Genomic DNA, 12,479 nt, shown 5'->3' with positions numbered 1-12,479 from the left:
TGCGGAAAAGTCTGCGCTTCCCGGGGCGGGCGCGGGGACTGCTGCGCCCGGGGGTGTCCTCCTCTCCACGTCTCAACTTGAGCCCTGGCTGCGGCAGCGGCGAAGGCGCCGAGCCCCGGGACCCGGGCGTCCCGGCTCACCCCGGAGTTCCCGCATCGTTTGCAGACAACTCTTTTGTTCGCGGAAGTTTGCGTCCGCCACCCCGGGATGCGGGCACGCAGCGGCGGGCTCCCCGGCGGCTGGACCGGCCGGGGAGGTCACGTAGGGGGTGAGAGGGCGTTCTGTCCCGGGCAGGGGAGGCCCCCGGGGTCGCCGCGGCGGGGACTTGCGGAATGGGGGCTGGGGGGGGGGGAGCAGGGGGGCCGTGCCGGCGTGGCTTTTGCACATGGCGAGAAGGGCCGTCCGGCACGGGCACACTGGTCGAGTCACATTTTTGCCAGTCCTTGATTTCCAAGCCCGTGGGAGTCGTCTTCGCCGCTCGGGCTTTCTCTTGGTGGGGCGGGGACGAAGAAGGGGAGGATGCCCAGAGTCCCGGGGAGGGCCCTCGGTTTGCATTGCCCCAAATGCCTTCTCCGGCACCCCCCGGTTCCCTACCCCCGCCTGCAGACTTGGGGAACAATGCTCGTGGCTCAGGACAAGGCGGCGGAGCACCAGCGAGTCTCGAGAGCCGGTTTGCTCGCGTCCCTCGCCCCCGGACGCCCCCTGAAGCCAGGCTGCCTCCATCTGACCGCCCGGGTTCATTAACACGTACTGTACTTCGTACGATGGTGAACAAAGAACAGCTCTTTGCGGCATTTGATGAATGGGATTCTGCCTCCTATAGGCCACACTCTGAGTCTTCCATTCGTTACAGCATCCGGACTCGGTGGTGTTGGGCAAGTGGCCCCCGCGGTGGGCTGCATTCCGGGCCCCGGACCTGGGCAGGGCATTTGTGCCGATGCCGCCTCCGCCACGTTCGTCTTGCCGGAGCGGGTGCAGATGGAGCCAGGCTGACGGTTGTTCAACAGGAACAAATGTTTGTTGAATTGTTGCATGGTGGAGACAAGGGACTGTTTTCTATTGACTGCTGCAGGAGTTGGAATGGCATTGTTTATTGGCCTGGGAAGCCAGGCAAGCGTCTTGTGCTGCTTACAACATATTAGCAGACTTCCAAATGACATACTAGCATATGTGTTCCCAGCAGTTCCCACCGGCTGGAAGGGGATCCCTTCTTTCTCCAGATCCTGGACTCTGGGTTAAAATATGCCATCAGGTTTGAGGACTTGGAAAGGAATGGAGTTAGTAGACTGGGTGAAACTCACTGTTCCTGACTTCGCCAGGTTTTGGTTTCATTTTAATTTATCCACGTAATAGTAACTTGTCTCAGTTACAGTTTTGATACTGAATTGCAGATCTGTAGTGTGGTTTTTTTTTTGTTTTCTTTTCCTCCCTTTTTCCTTAGCTATGGACAACTAGATAAACAGAAAACAGCCCCTTGTCCCAGTTGATAGGCTCACGTTAGTGGGAGAAGGTTTGGGTCTTAAGTTCAGGATTGGTAGCCCTTGACGTTGTGTCTGTACTTGGCAAGGGTCTGGATGCTGCCAGCCATGGTACAGACCTAAGAGCCTGCTGATTCACCTCCCAGGGTGCTGTTCCAGGCCAGAAAATGAAGGAGAGGCCTGTGGCAGGTCTGTTTCTTTCTCCTAAATGCCCCTCCAGAGAACAAGGCGGTTTTAAGACCAGTTCAGATAATTTTGCCCAAGGACTTCTTTTCCCCTGAGAAGGTGATTATTGCTGTGCAATCGTTCTAACATCGAAGACAAGTTTTAAATAAAAGCTAGCAGTATAGTTGCTACAGAAATGGACTTGAGTGTTCTAAGGCCGGCAGGACAAATAGAGCATTCCACTGTTTTGATTGATGATATTTTTAGTCAGTTTCTCCCTTCTGTTTTGAACTTAGGGTATGCTGCATGTAGTAGCATTTTGGAAGTTCATAAAGTTTTTTGAGGAAGAAGAGCTTTAAGATACCTTCTTGTAATCACGGTGGCAACACTTAACTGACATTTTATCGGAAGCCCTGTTGTTATTTCTTAGGTTCTTTCCCACCACTCCTTTTAGCCTTTATTCCCCTGCTGATTCCTTCCCCATTGCCCGGCCTCTCCATCTCCCTGGTTCTGTAGGAGCCTAGTGTGCTGGGTCGCCTTTAAGTGGGTTCAGGGAGCAGGCGCCTGACCCATGATCGAAGCTCAGGAAAGGCCAGCCAGCTCTCCTCCCCTGCAGGAGGCTGGAGAGGAGGGAGCCTTGTGTGAAATCTGGGAGCTAGCAGCAGAGGACGCCTCGGAGCAATTTGGTATACCTTTGCGTTGCTCTTTGAAAAAGCACACCCTTCTGACCCACTGCTTGATGCAGTAGGCCCTCAAGACTGAGCCCCGGACACACTGTTGGATTGTTCAGTTGATGTTTCACCCAGTCAGTGTGACTTTTTTGGATTGCACACTGTGTGGAAAACTTTGCTCTTGCCCTTAAAAAAAAAAAAAAAGACTGAAATAAGCAGATACTCAGATCAGCACAACCCCCATCATTACCACCGCTACACACACCTCTCTGATGTGTAATAAAAGAAACCTGCAGGCATAATTTGTTATGTAATATGCTGATAATACAAGTTTCGGTTTTAGGTGGAAACCAGATGTGGAGGGGCTCTCTTTAATTGATCCAGCAAGGGAGACACTTTAATAGATTAACTAGCTCTTGTAAACCCCAAAGGTGATTTTTTTTTTTTTTTTGACTTGAGGGGAGGGAGAATCCCAAACCCAGAGCTTTTTCGAAGTTTTTGCCTCTCAGCTTCTCGCTGCAGCTGTCCTTTTTGTCAGACTCTTCCTCTCTTGAAAGAACCGGTTTGTTGCCAACATGAAGCACATGGCTGGGTCTGGTGGGGCTCAGCACAGCTTAACTCTGCTGGGCTCCACTCTCCTCGCCTTGTCCAGCTGCTGTCCTGCCCTCCACCCTACAAAACAGGGCTTGGCTGAGGGACTTGGGTGCCGTAAGGAATGTTGACTGGTCTCCCTCAACTCTATTCTGAAATGTGTGATCATCCAGGGAGAGTTGCTGTTTAAACTTGCCCAATGGATAAACTTTCTGAAATCATTGACTCTCCTTCTCTGATGAATTTGTGTTTGTTTCCTGCCTAACTTTAGAAGGGTTCTTTCTACAGGACTGAGTCACCTTTATTATGGCCCAAGGTCGGGGACTGCACTGTAATAGCTGACCCCATTAACAACAGTTTCATTGCGTGCCGGGATGTGAACTCTGGAAACAAACCTAGAGGCTTAGATATGCTGATGTGCCCTGGAGACTGGCTTAGAAAATTTTTGTTTTAGCGCAGTTTACGTTAACATGATTAATGACCTTGCCACTGAAAAGTCTATATTCAAAAGCTATTTACCATTCCCTAGGGTTCTTCTTATGGTGAAGTAATTTTCTTTGCCAAACAACTTTGTTTTAAGGTAACTTCTTCTTTGATGTTTAATCCAAACCTCCTGTGCACACAGTTTTGGATCAAGGTTTGGGCTTCGAAAATTGCGGGTTGTGGTTTTGGTGGTGCCGGTCTTAACCCTCCCGAACCCTGGTCAGGGGGCATCTGGATTCTCGTCTTAAGAAAGTTCTCTGAGATCCTGAGAAGCAGCAGTTAGTGCTGTGCTGGTTAGGATGGGAGGAAATCTTCCAGAGGAAACTTGGCTTCAGGGTGTCTTGGAGGAGGGATACAGGGAGGCTGGAGCAGAGGACAAGTTTCCCCCCCCCCCCCTTGCAGTGACTGGAGATACTTGAGCGTTTTCAGAAAACAGAGACGTCTTTGCTGCAGCTGCCTTCTCCTCCTCCTGCTTTTTCTTCATCTTCTTCTTGTTCCTTTTTTTGTTAAGTGTGGGTTGATTGAGAGGGGGAAATGCTGATGGGTGGGTCTGAAAGCAGCCTTTAGGAACCCAAGAAAATAAAAACACATTTGAAGGACTCGGGAAGATTTTGCATTTCAAAGGGTCTACCTTGTAGAATTTCACATCACGTCAGGGGTTACGGAGAAATGTGACAGGCACCCTGCTTCTTTACGGTTCTCCTCTCCTGCTGCGGGGGCTGCATGGGAAGCTGCCTTTTGCAGGGGGGATGGGGGCAGCCTGGCCAGACTGTGCAGGAATATCATGGAAACAACAGCTCCCCTTAGGTATCTGTAGTCCCTGGAGGGACTTTTTCCACTGGGCCCCTCTCAGGAGGCGAAAGCAAATCATGTCGGTAAACAGCCCATTTGACCCCAGAATGCAGGAGCAGGCCAACTCCTGGCCGTTCTCGCTCTCCCTTGAAACAAAGAAACAGATTCTCCTCCTGTAGTGATACAGTGTGGTTCCCAAGATCCAGGCCCGTAAAAAGTTGGGTGCAGCGGGATTTAGCTGAAATGGGTGTGGATTATTCAAAGAATAATAGCAGTGCCCACTGGTTGTTGAAGGCTCACCCTTGGCCAGGGGCTTTGTATACACTGTCTCTAATTCTCAAAGAAGTCCTGCAGTTACAGCTGAAGAAACTGAGGCTCAGAGAGGCCAAGTAACTGGCCCAGAGCCACACAGCTGGAAGGCTGAGCATCTGGTAGCTCTATTCCAGTCTGTCTGGCTTCAGAGCCTGCTTGCTCTCCATACACTGTGCTATTGGTTGGTGTGTTCATAAGACAGAGGCACTGGGTTCTGTTTTATCTCGAAGCATAAATTTTGTTTAGTCTTGTTAACACCACAGGGAAACTTAGAAATTTTAACTGCCTTTTTTCCTTGCTCCTCTGTTTCCTACAGCCTTTTTTTGTTTTCTTTGAAGGAGTAATTGGATTCTGTATCTACCATAGGACCAAAGACAGTGCCTCAGTTGGGAAGACTGAAATGTTTTGCTTCGTCCTCACAAAAGACAGATTCATAAGAAAATAATATATTCCCAGTGACCTTATGGGGGAAATGGGAAATAAATCTGACAGCCCACTAGAAGCATCACATTTATGCAGATCCCATTTTCCATTCAAAGAGATTATTAAAAGGGTTTCCAGCTTTATTTTTTTTTTGCATTTGTAAGTTAGATGTCTCATAGTAAATCATTTTGTGGTCCTTGCCACCCCAGGTTTGTACAATATCACATTTTGTTTACATGCCTAAAGTCATCAAATAACTGAACACAACTGTACATCCTCCAGCGTGTGGGCACTTGGTATGCCCCAGCCAGGGCTGGGCAGAGGCCCTGCATTCTGTCTCAGACAGATGGCTCGTGCAGGTTGATCGTGGTTTGTGTGTGGAGGTGGGGTAAGTATACCCACATCTCCAGCAAGGGCTGCCTGGCTGGGTCTGCTGGCCTTTCTGCTCCTAGAGAGTTTGTGGGAGAGGGCTGGGAGCCCCTGTCACCAAGTTTTTAGACTTTACAGCAGTGTTCCTCAACCTTGGCTGCGTACTAGAATCACCTGGGGAAGTTTAAAAAAAAAAAAAAATCTGGATGCCCAGACAGCATCCAGGACCAATTACATCAGAATCTTGGAGAGAAGGGATGGGACTCAGTGTTGGTACTTTTAAAGCTTCTGAGTTGATTCTGTTGTGCATCTAAGACTGAGGAACGAGGGCTGGAATAGACCCCACGTATACCTCTCTTCCCTTAGCAGGGATTAGGGACCTTCCTGTTCAGGAGTGGAATAAACCTATTGGAATTTTCCACTGCTGCCATGTCTCAGTGAAGGAGAATCTGAAAGGTACCCATCCCTGGGCCAAGTGCTTGCTGCAGACATCATCCAGGTAGCTCCTGTTTCTGCTGGGCCAGGCGTTGGGTGCGCTTCCCCACACAGGATTCGGTACAGCCCCTCTGAGCCACCTCCTTTCTGGAACGAAGAGGGCAGGTTTTATTCAATCTGTTGTCTCAGGGTAGTTCTCATGCAGGCCATGCATCCCCACCATCCTGCTGGTCTTTTCAGCTTCTTGTTCCTTCTGGAGGTTTGGCACATAGTATCCCTCTGGCGCTCAGGGGTGGGAAGATGCACTTTGGGTTCAGGGCGTATCTTGGTGATTCTCAGTAAGCCGTTGGTCGGTTTCACCTTGGTTTGCAGTGAGTGTCGTACTGTCAGCCACCTGGCTGTACCTGACTGCTGGGAACCTGTCCTTCTACATGCTTGGGATTACGTTTCATAGAATTATTTTAGGATGACCAGGGGCTGGGAGAGCAGGAGCTACTGTGGCCTGCTTTTACAGAATGTAAGATTACAGAATGTAAGATTACAGAAGGGAAATCCCACGCCGAGAGATGCGGTGACTTTCCGAAGGTCACGTGGGCCAGGGCACAGAAGGACCAGAACCTGCGTCTCCTGGGTGCCCTGCTCAAGTGCTGCATTCTCTCCTGCGAGACTCTGGGACACAGTCTTTTTCTCTTTTTTTTTTTAATTTATTCATTTTTGGCTGCGTTGGGTCTTGGTTGCCGCACACAGGCTTTTTCTCTAGTTGTGGCGAGCGGGGGCCACTCTTCATTGAGGTGTGCGGGCTTCTCATTGCGGTGGCCTCTCTAGTTGCGGAGCACGGGCTCTAGGTGCGTGGGCTTCAGTAGTTGTGGCACACGGGCTCCGTAGTTGTGGCTCGTGGGCTCTAGAGCGCAGGCTCAGTAGCTGTGGTACGTGGGCCTAGTTGCTCTGCGGCTTGTGGGATCCTCCCGGACCAGGGCTCGAACCCGTGTCCCCTGCCTTGGCAGGCGGGCTCTTAACCGCTGCGCCACCAGGGAAGTCCCAGGACACATTCTTGCTTGCAGGACAGCACACTGTAGCAGACCCACAGGCAGCATGGTCATTGTCCAGAGGTCTTTAGCCTAGTGAAACATGCCCTCCGAAGCTCTTGGTTGACTTTGACAGTCCATCCCATTTTTCACTTCCTCCCCTGATGCGTGTGCAGCAGGCATCCCTTCAGTTACTGAACGCGTAGGCTCGTGAGACTTGCAGCCGGGGAAACTGAGTCCTGTTGGGAAGTGCTGAAACCTTGAGCTTGATGAAAAGGCCTTTTTGGTCGCCTTGGCAAAGGTTTGTCCATCTGCTCTTCTGCGCATTGGTGGTGGTGGGTAAATAAGGGCTCTTTCTCCTCCGCTCGGAGTTGGGTTTGGGCCTAATGAGGTGGGGAGGAGGAGGATTGTTCTTCCTGCATTCATTTAGCAGACACCGATTGGGCACCTGCTGGGTGTCCCGCGCCAAGCTGGCTACTTTACTTCATTAGCTCATTGACTCCTCAGCACGAGCCCATGGCTGAGGAACTCGCTCCTGCTCAGAGAAATTCCTCGCCTCTGATGGGCGGGACAGTGGCATTTTAGCTCTTTGTGGCGGGCCTCCATACGCTCCCTCTTGGTCCAGCGGCTGCCCTGGGGCAGTGGAGGTGCGCCTCCTGCCATGAGCAGGGGGTATCATCCAGGGGGTGGTCCCCGGCGATTACGGACCGGGGACCACGCTGCCACTTCCAGGAGGGGCTGGGGTGGCCACGTGGCAGAGCCTGCTTCGGGGGGCCTGAGGGGACCCAGGGAGCAGTGTCTGTCCGGGGCCCCTCTGTGTCCTGGCAGTGGGAGCAGGGCCTTGCGGGAGGAGGTTGCTCACCCCACGGAGGCCACCCTTCTTCCCGGCTGCCCTCTGGCTGAAGTGCCCTGATGGACACAGCCCAGTTGGGAGAGGCCTCCGCCGTGCCTGGAATTCCCCTTGCTCTGGCCTTCATGTTGGCCGGGGGCCTGGGAGTGGAGGGACGTTCCGTGTGCCGCCTGCGAGCAGCCTCTGCATGTTCGGAGGTGGAAGGACACCGTCCTCGGCAGCCAGCCGCCTCTGCGCTCTGGGTGAGGAGAGGGGGCCGGGGGTGTCTGTGGTTCTGAGACTCCAGACGGGGTGTGGAATGCAGGGGCCCCCTCTGTGGCGTGGTCCTGGGAGCCCCCCTCCCCCGAAGGCCCCGGAGCAGACAGACAGTGGGATTCCCCAGGGGGAAAGCAGCAGGCACACGACTGCTCACTTGCTGGACCCAGTTTGCTGTGTGACCCTCGCAGCCTCAGGTTTCTCATCTTGCTGGCCTTGCCTCCCAGTGGTTTCGGGAGGATTGGGTGAGAGCCTGTCTGAGAAGCCCCTGGCGAAGGTGCAGTGCCGCCGGTGGGACTTGAGCTGGACTGGGTGGGCAGAAGTTCTGCCAGGCGGTCCAGGGCGGGCTGCGTGTCAGCAAGAGAAGAACATGCACGGGGGAACTCTGGGCAGAGAGGAGGTGAAACCCCGGTCTGTGTCGTTTACTGCAAGGGCAGCATTCAGCTGTGGCATCAGTGCCTAGGTTCGAATCCCAGGTCTGCCCTCTGTTTGCTCTTAGGCCGTTGACTGCCTCTCCCACCTGGCTTCCCTCCTCTGGAGTATGGCCGTGCCGACAGCACCCAGCCCGTGGGTTGCGGGCACTAAGTGAGACCGTGGCTGCTGGGGACACTTGGAGCCCAGCGAATGTTGGTGTGCAGCCCGTGGCAGGCACGTGCTGTTGGGAGGACAGATGGAGGGCTGGGAGTTCAAGAGGAAGGACCAGGGCAACTGTCCCCATGGCCCCAGTGGGTGACAGGATGAGGGACAGAGCAGAGGGGACTTAACTCGGAGCTGGGCTTGGCTGGATAAGGCCAGGTGGAGCCTTTCTTCACCCACATTCTCTGTTCGCAGATGTGATTTGGGGGGGAAGAAGGGTTGAGAGCACATGTTACAATTCAGTTTGCAGTGTGTCTCTTAACAAGAGATAAGGTGAGTGAAATCTTTTAAGCTTTCTCTTCAGGAAACAAAATCTCTGTTTACCAAAAGTGATTTAATTTGGTCCTAAACATAGAAGATTTAAATGCAAGTGTCATGACGCGGCCCTGGAATCTTGGCTCTGCTCTCACCAACTTCTGTGAATGGATTCTTTGGAAACCTCAGTGGCTGCACACCTATCTGGACTGAGAGTGGGAGGCCCATTTACTTTAAGATTCTTTTTAGACTCTCCACAGCTGATGTCTTTCTTTCACCTTGCCGCTTCTTTTAAGTTGGCGAGCTGCCTTTCACAGCTGTGGCCCGCATCCTCTTGGTGCAGGTTGCGGGGTCGCAGCTGTGGCCCTTGCCCCCAGCCTGGCCACCTTTCACCGACTACTGGGGTCTGATTCCGCTGTCTCCGGACCCCCTGCCACCTGAACGTGGTGGCAGTTTCTCCAGGAGCAAGAGCTCATCTAAGCTCCATGAAAGCTTTTTTTTTTTTTTTTTTTTTTTTTTGCGGTACACGGGCCTCTCACCGTTGTGGCCTCTCCTGTTGCGGAGCACAGACTCCGGACGCGCAGGCTCAGTGGCCATGGCTCACGGGCCCAGCCGCTCCGCGGCATGTGGGATCTTCCAGGACCGGGGCACAAACCCGTGTCCCCTGCATCGGCAGGCGGACTCTCAACCACTGCGCCACCAGGGAAGCCCCTCCATGAAAGCTTTTGAAATGAGTCCTTGACTGGGATGATGGAGGGAAAGGCCATCCCCTCCTTGGTGGGCGTAGATCTCCACTCCCTGTGTCTTCTAAGTGTCACCCCTTGTCAGCCCCAGCCTGGCGTCCTATGGGGTGAGCAGGGTGGACAGTCTTGGCCTGAGAGATCGCTGCTGTACTTTGGGCAGCTTTGCGGAAGAGCCTTTCGTACAGGGGTGCGAAGACTATTATTCGCTAGGTTCTGGGCAGGTGCCCTCAGAGGCTGGTACAGCTGGTTGGGAGCTCTTTAGAGAGCTCTCCCCAGAGGACCCACCAAGGTGTCTGGCCTTGGGTGGCCTTGACACAGATCCTCTTCCTGGACATCACGAAGCTTGGTGACCGAGGGGCTGTGTGAGGGAGGTGACCAAGGCGTCTGGGCTGCCTCTGCTCTTGGTGGATGTGACAGAACTCATCTTCCTTGCCCTCTGTACCTCTTCGGACGTGTCGCTGTTTCTGTGGTGACCACGGAACACTCTGCCGTGCCGATGGTGCCCCAGGCGCGATCCAGTTCACGTCTAGTAAACGCCTACCGATACGTGTCAGGCCCTGAAGAATTCGCACATGAGTAAACCAAATCCGTCTTTGAAGAGCTCCTCGGCTTGTGTCGTGAACACTCAGACTGCAGTTGTTTTTATCCACTTCCTACCATGTGCTGTGTGTAGTAAGTGTAGCGGAGGTGTGGGTCCACAGGGTTCTGGTGAATCCACAGTCCTGTGGGAGTGACGGGAGGGTCATTTAAACCAAGCCGAAGGGAGGAGGGCTGAGAAGGCTTCCTGAGGCTTGAAGAATGAGCAGGAGTTTAGACAGACGCAGAATTGGGAGGAGGAGGTGTCCCAGACCAGGGAGCAGTGTGCGCAGGGGCACCGGAGACTGCCTCGGGTGGTGGAGGATAGCCTAGGCTCGAGGGCGGGAAGCGCACTGCTGGGCTGGCAGCTAAGCTGGTCGAGGTCAGGACAGCAGTGGGCGCCAGACGGAGGAGTCCCGACTTTATCGCCCGAGGGCTGGGAGCTGGGGAGCACATGCTGATGCTTGCCCTTGGGGAGTGGCACTGCAGACAGGGTTGGAGCAGACACCGGGAGACCACAGAGTGACCCAGGAGAGAGGGGCAAACCAGGGCAGGGCGAGGGCTGAAGGGGGTAGCGGTTGGTTGGTTGGTCACCAGTTGGATGCTGGTGAGGAAGCCGGAGGAGAAGGGAACGGCCTTCTCCAGCGGCCCTCACTAGGGGCCCCCTTCCAGGGAGACTGCTCAGGGGCCCCATCCTTTTGACCTTGGAGTGACCTCCTTGGAGGGCACTAGACTAGCGCCCTACACACGGAATTTTCATCAAGTGTCATCTACTTGGCCAGAGGCATGTGGTCTGTGTTTATTTTAGTTGAAGCTCTTGCTTTCAGTGGGGGCACTTGGGATTCCCAAGAACTTCCAAAATTCCTTGCCTGTGCCTGCACTGGAACTAAAGGAATCAAAACGAACAAAACCTTCCGGCATTGGATGAGTTGGAAAAGTCTGATTCAGTGTAAACCTACTTTTTTTCCCCCACCCCTTAAAGGAAAAGAAAGTGACCATGTTGACGTGATTGAAAAAGGGGTCTGGGTGCCCTTTGGGCTCTGTCTTAGCGTGTTCTCGCTGGTGATCTCAGAGGGTGGGGGAGTCGCTGACACAAACACGCGAGACCGTTCTGCCTGGGTCACCTGACTCTTGGCGCTTCTGGGGACGCCGCACCCTCAGATGCCAGCCAGGATTCCAGGCCCCGGTGGCTGTGGGGCGTGTGACGCGGGCCTGAAGGACAATAGTGAAGGAAAATAGTGAACCCACGGAGACGGGCTGCCCACGTCAGCTTTCGGGGTGCCTTTTCCGAGCCCTCCGGGGGTTTTGCTCATCAGCATTTAGTCTTGAGGAGAGAAGTAGGTAAGTTAGCTGCAAGTGGCCGTAAGTTTGGCAGTCAGCCTCCTGTTCATCTGATTCCTAGGGCGGTTAGCAAACGCCCTCAGCTGTTAGAAAAGTAAGAGAGAGGTGAGGCCTGGCTGAGGCTAAGTAGGCCGGAAGGTGAACTGCAGCCTGGAGTGGAAGAGCTGTGCCCGTCAGGCGCCTGGGCTGCTGGCTGAGGCGTGTAGTGGATGCTCTGTCTACAGGTGAATGGGTTCTAATTTGCTTTTTAAGAAAAAAATCAGGTTTTTAAACTTTTGTAAGGTTCGGGCACGTCCTTGAGTGTTGCAGAAAAGACCCCAGGACATCTCTGCTCTAGGACGTGGCACAGAGCCCTCCGCTTGGCCACGGAGGAGCAGGGCCAGCTTGGCACCTGCTCTGTGTTGGCCTGAGGAGCTCCTGGCCTGCTAGCATCCTCCTCGGCTTAGAACGTGTGTGAAGATGCCTGGCCAGCCCTTTCCCTGCGCTTGTGAGAGAAAGGCTGAGCCGGCCTCTTCTGCACAGTTTCTGGGCGGGTCTGTGGGGAGACCAGGTGAGGTCCCTCATGGAAGGCCGTGAGCATCACGGCCAGGCTTCCGGTGCTCTGGGGGACGGGGGCCTGATTTTCAGCCCCTCTCCGTGGCAGGAGGAGAGAGCTGGGGCCCAGGGGCCCGCCCCCATCCAGCTGGCTGCCCGTCTCCGATTTGGCCTCTGTTCGGGGTTTTGGCCCCATGCCCTGGTTGTTGCAGTTAAGCCAGCATGGCGGGCACAGCCGATGGTGTCTTACTTAGGGCCCTTGGGGAAGAAGATGGCGATCCTGAGCGCCGTCTCCTCTGCTCGGGAATGGTCCTGGCTGACTCTGCTAAGGAGATGGGGGAGAAGACCTCGGCGCCTCGTTCTGCTCGGGAGGAAGCCAAGAGGAAGGTGGAAGCCAGCACCGAGTTCGTATTTGAGCTGGGCCTGCTCACGTCAGATCGTGCAGTTCTCTAAGGAATCGCAGAGAGCGTCTCTGTGTGACCCCATCACCAGGGTAGGGATAGAGTTTTTCAACTTTGGAGGACTTGTGGGGAGGCGGGGCTGTG

The 12,479-nt window shown here is 54.0% G+C and overlaps 1 protein-coding gene across 1 annotated transcript in view; it reads left to right on the top strand.

The window, feature by feature from the left end:
* Window positions 1-12,479, top strand: part of EEF1AKMT2 (EEF1A lysine methyltransferase 2) — a 73,074-nt gene that overhangs the window by 38,159 nt on the left and 22,436 nt on the right. The window lies entirely within an intron of this gene.

Source organism: Delphinapterus leucas, chromosome 16 (assembly GCF_059928025.1).
Source record: "Delphinapterus leucas isolate spDelLeu-1000000601 "Yukka" chromosome 16, BTC_Dleu_Yukka2, whole genome shotgun sequence".
Taxonomy (NCBI): domain Eukaryota; kingdom Metazoa; phylum Chordata; class Mammalia; order Artiodactyla; family Monodontidae; genus Delphinapterus; species Delphinapterus leucas.
Note: the sequence above shows the minus strand (reverse complement) of the source record. Positions and strands in the feature narration are given on the sequence as shown.